Raw genomic sequence first — 20,263 nt, forward strand, 5'->3', positions numbered from 1 at the left:
AGTGTAAAACCGGGTTGGAGCTAGTACCTCCCCATATATATATATGGGGTGGAGTTTGCATCTGAAAAGAAACTTTGTGTTCCCAAGAAGCTAGGTGAAGGAAAGCTTTCTCACACACTTATCTCTCAGAACTGAGCCTGTGGAGAGACGTTCGTTCATCTAGTACAAAGGGAACGGTTTGCAGGAGAAACTTTACTATTGTTTCTCAGTCTGTTTCCTAGTGTCGGTTTGAAGTTCCTGCAGTTTTCACTGTAAAACCGAGTTGGAACTAGTACCTCCCCATATATATGTATGGAGAGGAGTTTGCAAATGAAAAGAAACTCTGTGTTCCCAACAAGCTAGGTGAAGGAAGGCTTTCACACACACTTATCTCTCAGAACTGAGCATGTGGAGAGACGTTCGTTCATCTAGCTCAAAGGGAACGGTTTGCAGTAGAAAATTTTACTCTGGTTTCTCAGACTGTTTCCTAGTGCCAGTTTGAAGTTCCTGCAGTTTTCACTGTAAAACCGAGTTGGAGCTAGAACCTCCCCATATATATGTATGGAGTGGAGTTTGCAAGTGAAACGAAACTTTGTGTTCCCAACAAGCTAGGTGAAGGACGGCTTTCACACACACTTAACTCTCAGAACTGAGCATGTGGAGAGACGTTCGTTCATCTAGCACAAATGGAACGGGTTGCAGGAGAAACTTTTACTCTGGTTTCTCAGTCTGTTTCCTAGTGCCGGTTTGAAGTTCCTGCAGTTTTCACTGTAAAACTGGGTTGGAGCTAGTACCTCCCCATATATATGTATGGAGTGGATTTGGCAACTGAAAAGAAACTTTGTGTTCCCAACAAGCTTCTTGAAGGACGGCTTTCAAACACACTTATCGCTCAGAACTGAGCATGTGGAGAGACGTTCGTTCATCTAGCACAAAGGGAACGGGTTGCAGGAGAAACATTTACTCTGGTTTCTCAGTCTGTTTCCTAGTGCCGGTGTGTAGTTCCTGCAGTTTTCACTGTAAAACCGGTTTGGAGCTTGTACCTCCCCATATATATTTATGGAGTGTAGTTGGCAACTGAAAAGAAACTTTGTGTTCCCAACAAGCTACTTGAAGGACGGCTTTCCCACACACTTATCTCTCAGAACTGAGCATGTGGAGAGACGTTCGTTCATCTAGCACAAAGGGAACGGGTTGCAGGAGAAACTTTTACTCTGGTTTCTCAGTCTGTTTCCTAGTGCCGGTTTTAATTTCCTGCAGTTTTCACTGTAAACCGGAGTTGGAGCTTGTACCTTCCCATATATATGTATGGAGTGGAGTTTGCAACTGAAAAGAAACTTTGTGTTCCCAACAAGCTAGGTGAAGGAAGGCTTTCACACACACTTATCTCTCAGAACTGAGCCTGTGGAGAGACGTTCGTTCATCTAGCACAAAGGGAACGGTTTGCAGGAGAAACTTTACTCTATTTTCTCAGTCTGTTTCCTAGTGTCGGTTTGAAGTTCCTGCAGTTTTCACTGTAAAACCGAGTTGGAACTAGTACCTCCCCATATATATGTATGGAGAGGAGTTTGCAACAGAAAAGAAACTTTGTGTTCCCAACAAGCTAGGTGAAGGACGGCTTTCACACACACTTATCTCTCATAACTGAGCATGTGGAGAGACGTTCGTTCATGTAGCACAAAGGGAACGGGTTGCAGGAGAAACTTTTACTCTGGTTTCTCAGTCTGTTTCCTAGTGCCTGTTTGAAGTTCCTGCAGTTTTCACTGTAAAACCGAGTTGTTGCTTGTACCTCCCCTTATATTTGTATGGAGTGGAATTTGCAACTGAAAAGAAACTTTGTGTTCCCAAGAAGCTATGTGAATTACGGCTTTCACACACACTTATCTCTCAGAACTGAGCATGTGGAGAGACGTTCGTTCATCTAGCAAAAAGGGAACGGGTTGCAGGAGAAACTTTTACTCTGGTTTCTCAGTCTGTTTCCTAGTGCCGGTTTGAAGTTCCTGCAGTTTTCACTGTAAAACTGGGTTGGAACTAGTACCTCCCCATATATATGTATGGAGGGGAGTTTGCAACTGAAAAGAAACTTTGTGTTCCCAACAAGCTAGGTGAAGGACGGCTTTCACACACACTTATCTCTCAGAACTGAGCATGTGGAGAGACGTTCGTTCATCTAGCACAAAGGGAACGGTTTGCAGGAGAAACTTTTACTCTGGTTTCTCAGTGTGTTTCCTACTGCCGGTTTGAAGTTCCTGCAATTTTCCCTGTAAAACCGTGTTGGAGCTACTACCTCCCCATATATATGTATGGAGTGGAGTTTGCAACTGAAAAGAAACTTTGTGTTCCCAACAAGCTAGGTAAAGGGCGGCTTTCACACACACTTTTCTCTCAGAACTGAGCATGTGGAGAGACGTTCGTTCATCTAGCACAAATGGAACGGGTTGCAGGAGAAACTTTTACTCTGGTTTCTCAGTCTGTTTCCTAGTGCCGGTGTGTAGTTCCTGCAGTTTTCACTGTAAAACCGGGTTGGAGCTTGTACCTCCCCATATATATGTATGGAGTGTAGTTGGCAACTGAAAAGAAACTTTGTGTTCCCAACAAGCTACTTGAAGGACGGCTTTCCCACACACTTATCTCTCAGAACTGAGCATGTGGAGAGACGTTCGTTCATGTAGCACAAAGGGTACGGGTTGCAGGAGAAACTTTTACTCTGGTTTCTCAGTCTGTTCCCTAGTGCCTGTTTGAAGTTCATGCAGTTTTCACTGTAAAACCGAGTTGTTGCTTGTACCTCCCCTTATATTTGTATGGAGTGGAATTTGCAACTGAAAAGAAACTTTGTGTTCCCAAGAAGCTATGTCAATTACGGCTTTCACACACACTTATCTCTCAGAACTGAGCATGTGGAGAGACGTTCGTTCATCTAGCAAAAAGGGAACGGGTTGCAGGAGAAACTTTTACTCTGGTTTCTCAGTCTGTTTCCTAGTGCCGGTTTGAAGTTCCTGCAGTTTTCACTGTAAAACCGGGTTGGAACTAGTACCTCCCCATATATATGTATGGAGTGGAGTTTGCAACTGAAAAGAAACTTTGTGTTCCCAACAAGCTAGGTGAATTATGGCTTTCACACACACTTATCTCTCAGAACTGAGCATGTGGAGAGACGTTCGTTCATCTAGCACAAAGGGAACGGTTTGCAGGAGAAACTTTTACTCTGGTTTCTCAGTCTGTTTCCTAGTGCCGGTTTGAAGTTCCTGCAGTTTTCACTGTAAAACCGGGTTGGAGCTAGTACCTCCCCATATATATGTATGGAGTGGAGTTTGCAACTGAAAAATCTTTGTGTTCCCAACAAGCTAGGTGAATTACGGCTTTCACACACACTTATTTCTCAGAACTGAGCATGTGGAGAGACGTTCGTTCATCTAGCAAAAAGGGAACGGGTTGCAGGAGATATTTTTACTCTGGTTTCTCAGTCTGTTTCTTATGCCGGTTTGTAGTCCCTGCAGTTTTCAGTGTAAAACCGGGTTGGAGCTAGTACCTCCCCATATATATATATGGGGTGGAGTTTGCATCTGAAAAGAAACTTTGTGTTCCCAAGAAGCTAGGTGAAGGAAAGCTTTCTCACACACTTATCTCTCAGAACTGAGCCTGTGGAGAGACGTTCGTTCATCTAGTACAAAGGGAACGGTTTGCAGGAGAAACTTTACTATTGTTTCTCAGTCTGTTTCCTAGTGTCGGTTTGAAGTTCCTGCAGTTTTCACTGTAAAACCGAGTTGGAACTAGTACCTCCCCATATATATGTATGGAGAGGAGTTTGCAAATGAAAAGAAACTCTGTGTTCCCAACAAGCTAGGTGAAGGAAGGCTTTCACACACACTTATCTCTCAGAACTGAGCATGTGGAGAGACGTTCGTTCATCTAGCTCAAAGGGAACGGTTTGCAGTAGAAAATTTTACTCTGGTTTCTCAGACTGTTTCCTAGTGCCGGTTTGAAGTTCCTGCAGTTTTCACTGTAAAACCGAGTTGGAGCTAGAACCTCCCCATATATATGTATGGAGTGGAGTTTGCAAGTGAAACGAAACTTTGTGTTCCCAACAAGCTAGGTGAAGGACGGCTTTCACACACACTTAACTCTCAGAACTGAGCATGTGGAGAGACGTTCGTTCATCTAGCACAAATGGAACGGGTTGCAGGAGAAACTTTTACTCTGGTTTCTCAGTCTGTTTCCTAGTGCCGGTTTGAAGTTCCTGCAGTTTTCACTGTAAAACTGGGTTGGAGCTAGTACCTCCCCATATATATGTATGGAGTGGATTTGGCAACTGAAAAGAAACTTTGTGTTCCCAACAAGCTTCTTGAAGGACGGCTTTCAAACACACTTATCGCTCAGAACTGAGCATGTGGAGAGACGTTCGTTCATCTAGCACAAAGGGAACGGGTTGCAGGAGAAACATTTACTCTGGTTTCTCAGTCTGTTTCCTAGTGCCGGTGTGTAGTTCCTGCAGTTTTCACTGTAAAACCGGTTTGGAGCTTGTACCTCCCCATATATATTTATGGAGTGTAGTTGGCAACTGAAAAGAAACTTTGTGTTCCCAACAAGCTACTTGAAGGACGGCTTTCCCACACACTTATCTCTCAGAACTGAGCATGTGGAGAGACGTTCGTTCATCTAGCACAAAGGGAACGGGTTGCAGGAGAAACTTTTACTCTGGTTTCTCAGTCTGTTTCCTAGTGCCGGTTTTAATTTCCTGCAGTTTTCACTGTAAACCGGAGTTGGAGCTTGTACCTTCCCATATATATGTATGGAGTGGAGTTTGCAACTGAAAAGAAACTTTGTGTTCCCAACAAGCTAGGTGAAGGAAGGCTTTCACACACACTTATCTCTCAGAACTGAGCCTGTGGAGAGACGTTCGTTCATCTAGCACAAAGGGAACGGTTTGCAGGAGAAACTTTACTCTATTTTCTCAGTCTGTTTCCTAGTGTCGGTTTGAAGTTCCTGCAGTTTTCACTGTAAAACCGAGTTGGAACTAGTACCTCCCCATATATATGTATGGAGAGGAGTTTGCAACAGAAAAGAAACTTTGTGTTCCCAACAAGCTAGGTGAAGGACGGCTTTCACACACACTTATCTCTCATAACTGAGCATGTGGAGAGACGTTCGTTCATGTAGCACAAAGGGAACGGGTTGCAGGAGAAACTTTTACTCTGGTTTCTCAGTCTGTTTCCTAGTGCCGGTTTGAAGTTCCTGCAGTTTTCACTGTAAAACTGGGTTGGAACTAGTACCTCCCCATATATATGTATGGAGTGGAGTTTGCAACTGAAAAGAAACTTTGTGTTCCCAACAAGCTAGGTGAATTATGGCTTTCACACACACTTATCTCTCAGAACTGAGCATGTGGAGAGACTTTCGTTCATCTAGCACAAAGGGAACGGGTTGCAGGAGAAACTTTTACTCTGGTTTCTCAGTCTGTTTCCTAGTGCCGGTTTGAAGTTCCTGCAGTTTTCACTGGAAAACCGAGTTGGAGCTTGTACCTCCCCATATATATGTATGGAGTGGAGTTTGCAAGTGAAACGAAACTTTGTGTTCCCAACAAGCTAGGTGAAGGACGGCTTTCACACACACTTAACTCTCAGAACTGAGCATGTGGAGAGACGTTCGTTCATCTAGCACAAATGGAACGGGTTGCAGGAGAAACTTTTACTCTGGTTTCTCAGTCTGTTTCCTAGTGCCGGTTTGAAGTTCCTGCAGTTTTCACTGTAAAACTGGGTTGGAGCTAGTACCTCCCCATATATATGTATGGAGTGGATTTGGCAACTGAAAAGAAACTTTGTGTTCCCAACAAGCTTCTTGAAGGACGGCTTTCAAACACACTTATCGCTCAGAACTGAGCATGTGGAGAGACGTTCGTTCATCTAGCACAAAGGGAACGGGTTGCAGGAGAAACATTTACTCTGGTTTCTCAGTCTGTTTCCTAGTGCCGGTGTGTAGTTCCTGCAGTTTTCACTGTAAAACCGGTTTGGAGCTTGTACCTCCCCATATATATTTATGGAGTGTAGTTGGCAACTGAAAAGAAACTTTGTGTTCCCAACAAGCTACTTGAAGGACGGCTTTCCCACACACTTATCTCTCAGAACTGAGCATGTGGAGAGACGTTCGTTCATCTAGCACAAAGGGAACGGGTTGCAGGAGAAACTTTTACTCTGGTTTCTCAGTCTGTTTCCTAGTGCCGGTTTTAATTTCCTGCAGTTTTCACTGTAAACCGGAGTTGGAGCTTGTACCTTCCCATATATATGTATGGAGTGGAGTTTGCAACTGAAAAGAAACTTTGTGTTCCCAACAAGCTAGGTGAAGGAAGGCTTTCACACACACTTATCTCTCAGAACTGAGCCTGTGGAGAGACGTTCGTTCATCTAGCACAAAGGGAACGGTTTGCAGGAGAAACTTTACTGTATTTTCTCAGTCTGTTTCCTAGTGTCGGTTTGAAGTTCCTGCAGTTTTCACTGTAAAACCGAGTTGGAACTAGTACCTCCCCATATATATGTATGGAGAGGAGTTTGCAACAGAAAAGAAGCTTTGTGTTCCCAACAAGCTAGGTGAAGGACGGCTTTCACACACACTTATCTCTCATAACTGAGCATGTGGAGAGACGTTCGTTCATGTAGCACAAAGGGAACGGGTTGCAGGAGAAACTTTTACTCTGGTTTCTCAGTCTGTTTCCTAGTGCCTGTTTGAAGTTCCTGCAGTTTTCACTGTAAAACCGAGTTGTTGCTTGTACCTCTCCTTATATTTGTATGGAGTGGAATTTGCAACTGAAAAGAAACTTTGTGTTCCCAAGAAGCTATGTGAATTACGGCTTTCACACACACTTATCTCTCAGAACTGAGCATGTGGAGAGACGTTCGTTCATCTAGCAAAAAGGGAACGGGTTGCAGGAGAAACTTTTACTCTGGTTTCTCAGTCTGTTTCCTAGTGCCGGTTTGAAGTTCCTGCAGTTTTCACTGTAAAACTGGGTTGGAACTAGTACCTCCCCATATATATGTATGGAGTGGAGTTTGCAACTGAAAAGAAACTTTGTGTTCCCAACAAGCTAGGTGAATTATGGCTTTCACACACACTTATCTCTCAGAACTGAGCATGTGGAGAGACTTTCGTTCATCTAGCACAAAGGGAACGGGTTGCAGGAGAAACTTTTACTCTGGTTTCTCAGTCTGTTTCCTAGTGCCGGTTTGAAGTTCCTGCAGTTTTCACTGGAAAACCGAGTTGGAGCTTGTACCTCCCCATATATATGTATAGAGTGGAGATTGCAACTGAAAAGAAACTTTGTGTTCCCAACAAGCTAGGTGAAGGACGGCTTTCACACACAATTATTTCTCAGAAATGAGCATGTGGAGAGACGTTCGTTCATCTAGCAAAAAGGGAATGGGTTGCAGGAGAAACTTTTACTCTGGTTTCTCAGTCTGTTTCCCAGTGCCGGTTTGAAGTTCCTGCAGTTTTCACTGTAAAACAGGGTTGGAGCTAGTACCTCCCCATATATATGTATGGGGTGGAGTTTGCATCTGAAAAGAAACTTTGTGTTCCCAAGAAGCTTGGTGAAGGAAAGCTTTCTCACACACTTATCTCTCAGAACTGAGCGTGTGGAGAGACGTTCGTTCATCTAGAACAAAGGGAAAGGTTTGCAGGAGAAACTTTACTCTAGTTTCTCAGTCTGTTTCCTAGTGTCGGTTTGAAGTTCCAGCAGTTTTCACTGTAAAACCGAGTTGGAACTAGTACCTCCCCATATATATGTATGGAGAGGAGTTTGCAAATGAAAAGAAACTTTGTGTTCCCAACAAGCTAGGTGAAGGACGGCTTTCACACACACTTATCTCTCAGAACTGAGCATGTGGAGAGACGTTCGTTCATCTAGCTCAAAGGGAACGGTTTGCAGTAGAAAATTTTACTCTGGTTTCTCAGACTGTTTCCTAGTGCCGGTTTGAAGTTCCTGCAGTTTTCACTGTAAAACCGAGTTGGAGCTAGAACCTCCCCATATATATGTATGGAGTGGAGTTTGCAACTGAAAAGAAACTTTGTGTTCCGAACAAGCTAGGTGAAGGACGGCTTTCACACACACTTATCTCTCAGAACTGAGCATGTGGAGAGACGTTCGTTCATGTAGCACAAAGGGAAAGGGTTGCAACTAGAAACTTTTACTCTGGTTTCTCAGTCTGTTTCCTAGTGCCGGTTTGAAGTTCCTGCAGTTTTCACTGTAAAACCGAGTTGTTGCTTGTACCTCCCCTTATATTTGTATGGAGTGGAATTTGCAACTGAAAGAAACTTTGTGTTCCCAACAAGCTAGGTGAATTACGCCTTTCACACACACTTATCTCTCAGAACTGAGCATGTGGAGAGACGTTCGTTCATCTAGCAAAAAGGGAACGGGTTGCAGGAGAAACTTTTACTCTGGTTTCTCAGTCTGTTTCCTAGTGCCGGTTTGAAGTTCCTGCAGTTTTCACTGTAAAACCGGGTTGGAACTAGTACCTCCCCATATATATGTATGGAGTGGAGTTTGCAACTGAAAAGAAACTTTGTGTTCCCAACAAGCTAGGTGAATTACGGCTTTCACACACACTTATCTCTCAGAACTGAGCATGTGGAGAGACGTTCATTCATCTAGCACAAAGGGAACGGTTTGCAGGAGAAACTTTTACTCTGGTTTCTCAGTCTGTTTCCTAGTGCCGGTTTGAAGTTCCTGCAGTTTTCACTGGAAAACCGAGTTGGAGCTTGTACCTCCCCATATATATGTATAGAGTGGAGATTGCAACTGAAAAGAAACTTTGTGTTCCCAACAAGCTAGGTGAAGGACGGCTTTCACACACAATTATTTCTCAGAAATGAGCATGTGGAGAGACGTTCGTTCATCTAGCACAAAGGGAACGGGTTGCAGGAGAAACTTTTACTCTGGTTTCTCAGTCTGTTTCCTAGTGCCGGTTTGAAGTTCCTGCAGTTTTCACTGTAAAACCAGTTTGGAGCAAGTACCTCCCCATATGTATGTATGGAGAGGAGTTTGCAACTGAAAAGAAACTTTGTGTTCCCAACAAGCTAGGTGAAGGAAGGCTTTCACACACACTTATCTCTCAGAACTCAGCATGAGGAGAGACGTTCGTTCATCTAGCACAAAGGGAACGGGTTGCAGGAGAAACTTTTACTCTGGTTTCTCAGTCTGTTTCCTAGTGCCGGTTTGAAGTTCCTGCAGTTTTCACTGTAAAATCGAGGTGGAGCTAGTACCTCCCCATATATATGTATGGAGTGGCGTTTGCAACTGAAAAGAAACTTTGTGTTCCCAACAAGCTAGGTGAAGGACGGCTTTCACACACACTTATCTCTCAGAAATGAGCATGTGGAAAGACGTTCGTTCATCTAGCACAAAGGGAACGGGTTGCAGGAGAAACTTTTACTCTGGTTTCTCAGTCTGTTTCCTAGTGCCGGTTTGAAGTTCCTGCAGTTTTCACTGTAAAACCGAGTTCGAGCTAGTACCTCCCCTTATATGTGAATGGAGCGGAGTTTGCAACTGAAAAGAAACTTTGTGTTCCCAACAAGCTGGGTGAAGGACGGCTTTCACACACACTTTCTCTCAGAACTCAGCATGTGGGGAGACGTTCGTTCATCTAGCACAAAGGGAATGGGTTGCAGGAGAAACTTTTACTCTGGTTTCTCAGTCTGTTTCCTAGTGCCGTTTTGAAGTTCCTGCAGTTTTCACTGTAAAACCGAGTTGGAGCTAGTACCTCCCCATATATATGTATGGAGTGGAGTTTGCAACTGAAAAGAATCTTTGTGTTCCCAATAAGCTAGGTGAAGAATGGCTTTCACACACACTGATCTCTCAGAACTGAGCATGTGGAGAGACGTTCGTTCATCTAGCAAAAAGGAACGGGTTGCAGGAGAAACTTTTACTCTGGTTTCTCAGTCTGTTTCCTAGTGCCGGTTTGAAGTTCCTGCAGTTTTCACTGTAAATCCGAGTTGGAGCTTGTACCTCCCCTTATATATGTATGGAGTGGAGTTTACAACTGAAAAGAAACTTTGTGTTCCCAACAAGCTAGATGAATTACGGCTTTCACACACACTTATCTCTCAGAACTGAGCATGTGGAGAGACTTTCGTTCATCTAGCACAAAGGGAACGGGTTGCAGGGGAAACTTTTTCTCTGGTTTCTCAGTCTGTTTCCTAGTGCCGGTTTGAAGTTCCTGCAGTTTTCACTGTAAATCCGAGTTGGAGCTAGAACCTCCCCATATATAAGTATGGAGTGGAGTTTGCAACTGAAAAGAAACTTTGTGTTCCCAACAAGCTAGGTGAAGGACGGCTTTCACACTCACTTATCACTCAGAACTGAGCATGTGGAGAGACGTTCGTTCATCTAGCACAAAGGGAACGGGTTGCAGGAAAAACTTTTACTCTGGTTTCTCAGTCTGTTTCCTAGTGCCGGTTTTAAGTTCCTGCTGTTTTCACTGTAAAACCGAGTTGGAGCTAGTACCTCCCCATATATATGTATGGAGTGGAGTTTGCAGCTGAAAAGAAACTTTGTGTTCCCAACAAGCTAGGTGAAGGACGGCTTTCACACACACTTATGTCTCAGAACTGAGCCTGTGGAGAGACGTTCGTTCATCTAGCACAAAGGGAACGGGTTGCAGGAGAAACTTTTACTCTGGTTTCTCAGTCTGTTTCCTAGTGCCGGTTTGAAGTTCCTGCAGTTTTCACTGTAAAACCGGGTTGGAGCTAGTACCTCCCCATATATACGTATGGAGTGGAGTTTGCAACTGAAAAGAAACTTTGTGTTCCCAACAAGCTATGTGAATGCCGGCTTTCACACACACTTATCTCTCAGAACTGAGCATGTGGAGAGAGGTTCGTTCATCTAGCACAAAGGGAACGGGTTGCAGGAGAAACTTTTACTCTGGTTTCTCAGTCTGTTTCCTAGTGCCGGTTTGAAGTTCCTGTAGTTTTCAGTGTAAAACCGGGTTGGAGCTTGTACCCCCCTTATATATGTATGGAGTGGAATTTGCAACTGAAAAGAAACTTTGTGTTCCCAACAACTAGGTGAATTACGGATTTCACACACACTTATCTCTCAGAACTGAGCATGTGGAGAGACGTTCGTTCATCTAGTACAAAGGGAACGGGTTGCAGGAGAAACATTTACTTTGGTTTCTCAGTCTGTATCCTAATGCCGGTTTGAAGTTCCTGCAGTATTCACTGTAAACCTGGGTTGGAGCTAGTACCTCCCCATATATATGTATGGAGTGGAGTTTGCAAGTGAAAAGAAACTCTGTGTTCCCAACAAGCTAGGTGAATTACGGCTTTCACACACACTTATCTCTCAGAACTGAGCATGTGGAGAGACGTTCGTTCATCTAGCACAAAGGGAACGGGTTGCAGGAGAAACTTTTACTCTGGTTTCTCAGTCTGTTTCCTAGTGCCGGTTTGAAGTTCCTGCAGTTTTCACTGGAAAACCGAGTTGGAGCTTGTACCTCCCCATATATATGTATAGAGTGGAGATTGCAACTGAAAAGAAACTTTGTGTTCCCAACAAGCTAGGTGAAGGACGGCATTCACACACAATTATTTCTCAGAAATGAGCATGTGGAGAGACGTTCGTTCATCTAGCACAAAGGGAACGGGTTGCAGGAGAAACTTTTACTCTGGTTTCTCAGTCTGTTTCTTATGCCGGTTTGTAGTCCCTGCAGTTTTCACTGTAAAACCGGGTTGGAGCTAGTACCTCCCCATATATATGTATGGGGTGGAGTTTGCATCTGAAAAGAAACTTTGTGTTCCCAAGAAGCTAGGTGAAGGAAAGCTTTCACACACACTTATCTCTCAGAACTTAGCCTGTGGAGAGACGTTCGTTCATCTAGCACAAAGGGAACGGTTTGCAGGAGAAACTTTACTCTAGTTTCTCAGTCTGTTTCCTAGTGTCGGTTTGAAGTTCCTGCAGTTTTCACTGTAAAACCGAGTTGGAACTAGTACCTCCCCATATATATGTATGGAGAGGAGTTTGCAAATGAAAAGAAACTTTGTGTTCCCAACAAGCTAGGTGAAGGACGGCTTTCACACACACTTATCTCTCAGAACTGAGCATGTGTAGAATCGTTCGTTCATCTAGCACAAAGGGAACGGTTTGCAGTAGAAAATTTTACTCTGGTTTCTCAGACTGTTTCCTAGTGCCGGTTTGAAGTTCCTGCAGTTTTCACTGTAAAACCGATTTGGAGCTAGAACATCCCCATATATATGTATGGAGTGGAGTTTGCAACTGAAAAGGAACTTTGTGTTCCGAACAAGCTAGGTGAAGGACGGCTTTCACACACACTTATCTCTCAGAACTGAGCATGTGGAGAGACGTTCGTTCATGTAGCACAAAGGGAACGGGTTGCAACTAGAAACTTTTACTCTGGTTTCTCAGTCTGTTTCCTAGTGCCGGTTTGAAGTTCCTGCAGTTTTCACTGTAAAACCGAGTTGTTGCTTGTACTTCCCCTTGTATTTGTATGGAGTGGAATTTGCAACTGAAAGAAACTTTGTGTTCCCAACAAGCTAGGTGAATTACGGCTTTCACACACACTTACCTCTCAGAACTTAGCATGTGGAGAGACGTTCGTTCATCTAGCACAAAGGGAACGGGTTGCAGGAGAAACTTTTACTCTGGTTTCTCAGTCTGTTTCCTAGTGCCGTTTTGAAGTTCCTGCAGTTTTCACTGGAAAACCGAGTTGGAGCTTGTACCTCCCCATATATATGTATAGAGTGGAGATTGCAAATGAAAAGAAACTTTGTGTTCCCAACAAGCTAGGTGAAGGACGGCTTTCACACACAATTATTTCTCAGAAATGAGCATGTGGAGAGACGTTCGTTCATCTAGCACAAAGGGAACGGGTTGCAGGAGAAACTTTTACTCTGGTTTCTCAGTCTGTTTCCTAGTGCCGGTTTGAAGTTCCTGCAGTTTTCACTGTAAAACCGGTTTGGAGCTAGTACCTCCCCATATGTATGTATGGAGAGGAGTTTGCAACTGAAAAGAAACTTTGTGTTCCCAACAAGCTAGGTGAAGGAAGGCTTTCACACACACTTATCTCTCAGAACTCAGCATGAGGAGAGACGTTCGTTCATCTAGCACAAAGGGAACGGGTTGCAGGAGAAAATTTTACTCTGGTTTCTCAGTCTGTTTCCTAGTGCCGGTTTGAAGTTCCTGCAGTTTTCACTGTAAAATCGAGGTGGAGTTAGTACCTCCCATATATATGTATGGAGTGGCGTTTGCAACTGAAAAGAAACTTTGTGTTCCCAACAAGCTAGGTGAAGGACGGCTTTCACACACACTTATCTCTCAGAAATGAGCATGTGGAAAGACGTTCGTTCATCTAGCACAAAAGGAACGGGTTGCAGGAGAAACTTTTACTCTGGTTTCTAAGTCTGTTTCCTAGTGCCGGATTGAAGTTCCTGCAGTTTTCACTGTAAAACCGAGTTGGAGCTAGTACCTACCCTTATATGTGTATGGAGTGGAGTTTGCAACTGAAAAGAAACTTTGTGTTCCCAACAAGCTTGGTGAAGTACGGCTTTCACACACACTTATCTCTCAGAACTCAGCATGTGGGGAGACGTTCGTTCATCTAGCACAAATGGAATGGGTTACTGGGGAAACTTTTACTCTGGTTTCTCAGTCTGTTTCCTATTGCCGGTTGGAAGTTCCTGCTGTTTTCACTGTAAAACCGAGTTGGAGCTAGTACCTCCCCTTATATGTGTATGGAGTGGAGTTTGCAACTGAAAAGAAACTTTGTGTTCCCAACAAGCTGGGTGAAGGACGGCTTTCACACACACTTTCTCTCAGAACTCAGCATGTGGGGAGACGTTCGTTCATCTAGCACAAAGGGAATGGGTTGCAGGAGAAACTTTTACTCTGGTTTCTCATTCTGTTTCCTAGTGCCGGTTTGAAGTTCCTGCAGTTTTCACTGTAAAACCGAGTTGGAGCTAGTACCTCCCCATATATATGTATGGAGTGGAATTTGCAACTGAAAAGAATCTTTGTGTTCCCAATAAGCTAGGTGAAGAACGGCATTCACACACACATATCTCTCAGAACTGAGCATGTGGAGAGACATTCGTTCATCTAGCACAAAGGGAACGGGTTGCAGGAGAAACTTTTACTCTGGTTTCTCAGTCTGTTTCCTAGTGCCGGTTTGAAGTTCCTGCAGTTTTCACTGTAAATCCGAGTTGGAGCTTGTACCTCCCCTTATATATGTATGGAGTGGAGTTTACAACTGAAAAGAAACTTTGTGTTCCCAACAAGCTAGATGAATTACGGCTTTCACACACACTTATCTCTCAGAACTGAGCATGTGGAGAGACGTTCGTTCATCTAGCACAAAGGGAACGGGTTGCAGGGGAAACTTTTACTCTGGTTTCTCAGTCTGTTTCCTAGTGCCGGTTTGAAGTTCCTGCAGTTTTCACTGTAAAACCGAGTTGGAGCTAGAACCTCCCCATATATAAGTATGGAGTGGAGTTTGAAACTGAAAAGAAACTTTGTGTTCCCAACAAGCTAGGTGAAGGACGGCTTTCACACACACTTATCACTCAGAACTGAGCATGTGGAGAGACGTTCGTTCATCTAGCACAAAGGGAACGGGTTGCAGGAAAAACTTTTACTCTGGTTTCTCAGTCTGTTTCCTAGTGCCGGTTTTAAGTTCCTGCTGTTTTCACTGTAAAACCGAGTTGGAGCTAGTACCTCCCCATATATATGTATGGAGTGGAGTTTGCAGCTGAAAAGAAACTTTGTGTTCCCAACAAGCAAGGTGAAGGACGGATTCACACACACTTATCTCTCAGAACTGAGCCTGTGGAGAGACGTTCGTTCATCTAGCACAAAGGGAACGGGTTGCAGGAGAAACTTTTACTCTGGTTTCTCAGTCTGTTTCCTAGTGCCGGTTTGAAGTTCCTGCAGTTTTCACTGTAAAACCGGGTTGGAGCTAGTACCTCCCCATATATACGTATGGAGTGGAGTTTGCAACTGAAAAGAAACTTTGTGTTCCCAACAAGCTATGTGAATGCCGGCTTTCACACACACTTATCTCTCAGAACTGAGCATGTGGAGAGAGGTTCGTTCATCTAGCACAAAGGGAACGGGTTGCAGGAGAAACTTTTACTCTGGTTTCTCAGTCTGTTTCCTACTGCCGGTTTGAACTTCCTGTAGTTTTCACTGTAAAACCGAGTTGGAACTTGTACCCCCCTTATATATGTATGGAGTGGAATTTGCAACTGAAAAGAAACTTTGTGTTCCCAACAAGCTAGGTGAATTACGGATTTCACACACACTTATCTCTCAGAACTGAGCATGTGGAGAGACGTTCGTTCATCTAGCACAAAGGAAACGGGTTGCAGGAGAAACTATTACTCTGGTTTCTCAGTCTGTTTCCTAGTGCCGGTTTGAAGTTCCTGCAGTTTTCACTGTAAAACCGGTTTGGAGCTAGTACCACCCCATATATATGTATGGAGTGAAGTTTGCAACTGAAAAGAAACTTTGTGTTCCCATCAAGCTAGGTGAAGGACGGCTTTCACACACAATTATCTCTCAGAACTGAGCATGTGGAGAGACGTTCGTTCATCTAGCATAAAGGGAACGGGTTGCAGGAGAAACTTTTACTCTGGTTTCTCAGTTTGTTTCCTAGTGCCGGTTTGAAGTTCCTGCAGTTTTCACTGTAAAACCGGTTTGGAACTTGTACCTCCCCATATATATGTATGGAGTGGAGTTTGCAACTGAAAAGAATCTTTGTGTTCCCAAGAAGCTAGGTGAAGGATGGCTTTCACACACACTTATCTCTCAGAACTGAGCATGTGGAGAGACGTTCGTTCATCTAGCACAAAGGGAACGGGTTGCAGGAGAAACGTTTACTCTGGTTTCTCAGTCTGTTTCCTAGTGCCAGTTTGTAGTTCCTGCAGTTTTCACTGTAAAATCGGGTTGGAGCTAGTACCTCCCCATATATATGTATGGAGTGGAGTTGGCAACTGAAAAGAAACTTTGTGTTCCCAACAAGCTACTTGAAGGCGGCTTTCAAACACAATTATCTCTCAGAACTGAGCATGTGGAGAGACGTTCGTTCATCTAGCACAAAGGGAACGGGTTGCAGGAGAAACTTTTACTCTGGTTTCTCAGTCTGTTTCCTAGTGCCGGTTTGAAGTTCCTGCAGTTTTCACTGTAAAACCGGGTTGGAGCTAGTACCTCCCTATATATATTTATGGATTGGAGTTTGCAACTGAAAAGAAACTTTGTGTTCCCAACAAGCTAGGTGAAGGAAGGCTTTCACACACACTTATCTCTCAGAACTGAGCATGTGGAGAGACGTTCGTTCATCTAGCACAAAGGGAACGGGTTGCAGGGGAAACTTTTACTCGGGTTTCTCAGTCTGTTTCCTAGTGCCGGTTTGAAGTTCCTGCAGTTTTCACTGTAAAACCGAGTTGGAGCTAGTACCTCCCCATATATATGTATGGAGTGGAGTTTGCAACTGAAAAGAAACTTTGTGTTCCCAACAAGCTAGGTGAAGGACGGCTTTCACACACACTTATCTCTCAGAACTGAGCATGTGGAGAGACGTTCGTTCATCTAGCACAAAGGGAACGGGTTGCAGGAGAAACGTTTACTCTGGTTTCTCAGTCTGTTTCCTAGTGCCAGTTTGTAGTTCCTGCAGTTTTCACTGTAAAATCGGGTTGGAGCTAGTACCTCCCCATATATATGTATGGAGTGGAGTTGGCAACTGAAAAGAAACTTTGTGTTCCCAACAAGCTACTTGAAGGCGGCTTTCACACACAATTATCACTCAGAACTGAGCATGTGGAGAGACGTTCGTTCATCTAGCACAAAGGGAACCTGTTGCAGGAGAAACATTTAATCTGGTTTCTCAGTCTGTTTCCTAGTGCCGGTTTGAAGTTCCTGCAGTTTTCACTGTAAAACGGAGTTGGAGCTTGTACCTCCCCATATATATGTATGGAGTGGAGTTTGCAACTGAAAAGAAACTTTGTGTTCCCAACAAGCTAGGTGAAGGACGGCTTTCACACACACTTAGCTCTCAGAACTGAGCATGTGGAGAGACGTTCTTTCATCTAGCACAAAGGGAACGGGTTGCAGGAGAAACTTTTACTCTGGTTTCTCAGTCTGTTTCCTAGTGCCGGTTTGAATTTCCTGCAGTTTTCACTGTAAAACAGGGTTGGAGCTAGTACCTCCCCATATATATGTATGGAGTGGAGTTTGCAACTGAAATGAAACTTTGTGTTCCCAACAAGCTAGGTGAAGGAAGGCTTTCACACACACTTATCTCTCAGAACTGAGCATGTGGAGAGACGTTCGTTCATCTAGCACAAAGGGAACGGGTTGCAGGAGAAACTTTTACTCTGGTTTCTCAGTCTGTTTCCTAGTGCCGGTTTGAAGTTCCTGCAGTTTTCACTGTAAAACAGGGTTGGAGCTAGTACCTCCCCATATATATGTATGGAGTGGAGTTTGCAACTGAAAAGAAACTTTGTGTTCCCAACAAGCTTGGTGAAGGACGACTTTCACACACACTTATCTCTCAGAACTGAGCATGTGGAGAGACGTTCGTTCATCTAGCACAAAGGGAACGGGTTGCAGGAGAAACGTTTACTCTGGTTTCTCAGTCTGTTTCCTAGTGCCAGTTTGTAGTTCCTGCAGTTTTCACTGTAAAATCGGGTTGGAGCTAGTACCTCCCCATATATATGTATGGAGTGGAGTTGGCAACTGAAAAGAAACTTTGTGTTCCCAACAAGCTACTTGAAGGCGGCTTTCACACACAATTATCTCTCAGAACTGAGCATGTGGAGAGACGTTCGTTCATCTAGCACAAAGGGAACCTGTTGCAGGAGAAACTTTTACTCTGGTTTCTCAGTCTGTTTCCTAGTGCCGGTTTGAAGTTCCTGCAGTTTTCACTGTAAAACGGAGTTGGAGCTTGTACCTCCCCATATATATGTATGGAGTGGAGTTTGCAACTGAAAAGAAACTTTGTGTTCCCAACAAGCTAGGTGAAGGACGGCTTTCCCACACACTTATCTCTCAGAACTGAGCATGTGGAGAGACGTTCGTTCATCTAGCACAAAGGGACCGGGTTGTAGGAGAAACTTTTACTCTGGTTTCTCAGTCTGTTTCCTAGTGCCGGTTTGAAGTTCCTGCAGTTTTCACTGTAAAACCGAGTTGGAGCTAGTACCTCCCTATATATATGTATGGATTGGAGTTTGCAACTGGAAAGAAACTTTGTGTTCCCAAGAGCTAGGTGAAGGACGGCTTTCTCACACACTTATCTCTCAGAACTGAGCATGTGGAGAGACGTTCGTTCATCTAGCACAAAGGGAACGGGTTGCAGGAGAAACTTTTACTCTGGTTTCTCAGTCTGTTTCCTAGTGCCGGTTTGAAGTTCCTGCAGTTTTCACTGTAAAACCGAGTTGGAGCTAGTACTGCCCCATATACATATATGGATTGGAGTTTGCAACTGAAAAGAAACTTTGTGTTCCCAACAAGCTAGGTGAAGGACGGCTTTCACACACACTTATCTCTCAGAACTGAGCATGTGGAGAGACGTTCGTTCATCTAGCACAAAGGGAACGGGTTGCAGGTGAAACTTTTACTCTGGTTTCTCAGTCTGTTTCCTAGTGCCGGTTTGAAGTTCCTGCAGTTTTCACTGTAAAACCCAGGTGGAGCTAGTAACTCCCCATATATATGTATGGAGTGGAGTTTCCTACTGAAAAGAAACTTTGTGTTCCCAACAAGCTAGATGAAGGACGGCTTTCACACACACTTATCTCTCAGAAATGAGCATTTGGAGAGACGTTCGTTCATCTTGCACAAAGGGAACGAGTTGCAGGAGAAACTTTTACTCTGGTTTCTCAGTCTGTTTCCTAGTGCCGGTTTGAAGTTCCTGCAGTTTTCACTGTAAAACAGGGTTGGAGCTAGTACCTCCCCATATATATGTATGGAGTGGAGTTTGCAACTGAAAAGAAACTTTGTGTTCCCAACAAGCTAGGTGAAGGACGGCTTTCACACACACTTATCTCTCAGAACTGAGCATGTGGAGAGACGTTCGTTCATCTAGCACAAAGGGAACGGGTTGCAGGGGAAACTTTTTCTCTGGATTCTCAGTCTGTTTCCTAGTGCCGGTTTGAAGTTCCTGCAGTTTTCACTGTAAAACCGAGTTGGAGCTAGTACCTCTTCATATATACGTATGGAGTGGAGTTTGCAACTGAAAAGAAACTTTGTGTTCCCAACAAGCTAGGTGAAGGACGGCTTTCACACACACTTATCTCTCAGAACTGAGCATGTGGAGAGACGTTCGTTCATCTAGCACAAATGGAACGGGTTGCAGGAGAAACTTTTACTCTGGTTTCTCAGTCTGTTTCCTAGTGCCGGTTTGAAGTTCCTGCAGTTTTCACTGTAAAACCGGGTTGGAGCTAGTACCTCCCCATATATATGTATGGAAAGGAGTTTGCAACTGAAAAGAAACTTTGTGTTCCCAACAAGCTAGGTGAAGGACGGCTTTCACACACACTTATCTCTCAGAACTGAGCATGTGGAGAGACGTTCGTTCATCTAGCATAAAGGGAACGTGTTGCAGGAGAAACTTTTACTCTGGTTTCTCAGTCTGTTTCCTAGTGCCGGTTTGAAGTTCCTGCAGTTTTCACTGTAAAACCGGTTTGGAACTTGTACCTCCCCATATATATGTATGGAGTGGAGTTTGCAACTGAAAAGAATCTTTGTGTTCCCAACAAGCTAGGTGAAGGACGGCTTTCACACACACTTATCTCTCAGAACTGAGCATGTGGACAGACGTTCGTTCATCTAGCACAAAGGGAACGGGTTGCAGGGGAAACTTTTACTCTGGTTTCTCAGTCTGTTTCCTAGTGCCAGTTTGTAGTTCCTGCAGTTTTCACTGTAAAATCGGGTTGGAGCTAGTTCCTCCCCATATATATGTATGGAGTGGAGTTGGCAACTGAAAAGAAACTTTGTGTTCCCAACAAGCTACTTGAAGGCGGCTTTCACACACAATTATCTCTCAGAACTGAGCATGTGTAGAGACGTTCGTTCATCTAGCACAAAGGGAACCTGTTGCAGGAGCAACATTTACTCTGGTTTCTCAGTCTGTTTCCTAGTGCCGGTTTGAAGTTCCTGCAGTTTTCACTGTAAAACGGAGTTGGAGTTTGTACCTCCCCATATATATGTATGGAGTGGAGTTTGCAACTGAAAAGAAACTTTGTGTTCCCAACAAGCTAGGTGAAGGACGGCTTTCACACACAC

This window comes from Camelus bactrianus, unplaced genomic scaffold (assembly GCF_048773025.1).
Source record: "Camelus bactrianus isolate YW-2024 breed Bactrian camel unplaced genomic scaffold, ASM4877302v1 HiC_scaffold_39, whole genome shotgun sequence".
Taxonomy (NCBI): Eukaryota; Metazoa; Chordata; class Mammalia; order Artiodactyla; family Camelidae; genus Camelus; species Camelus bactrianus.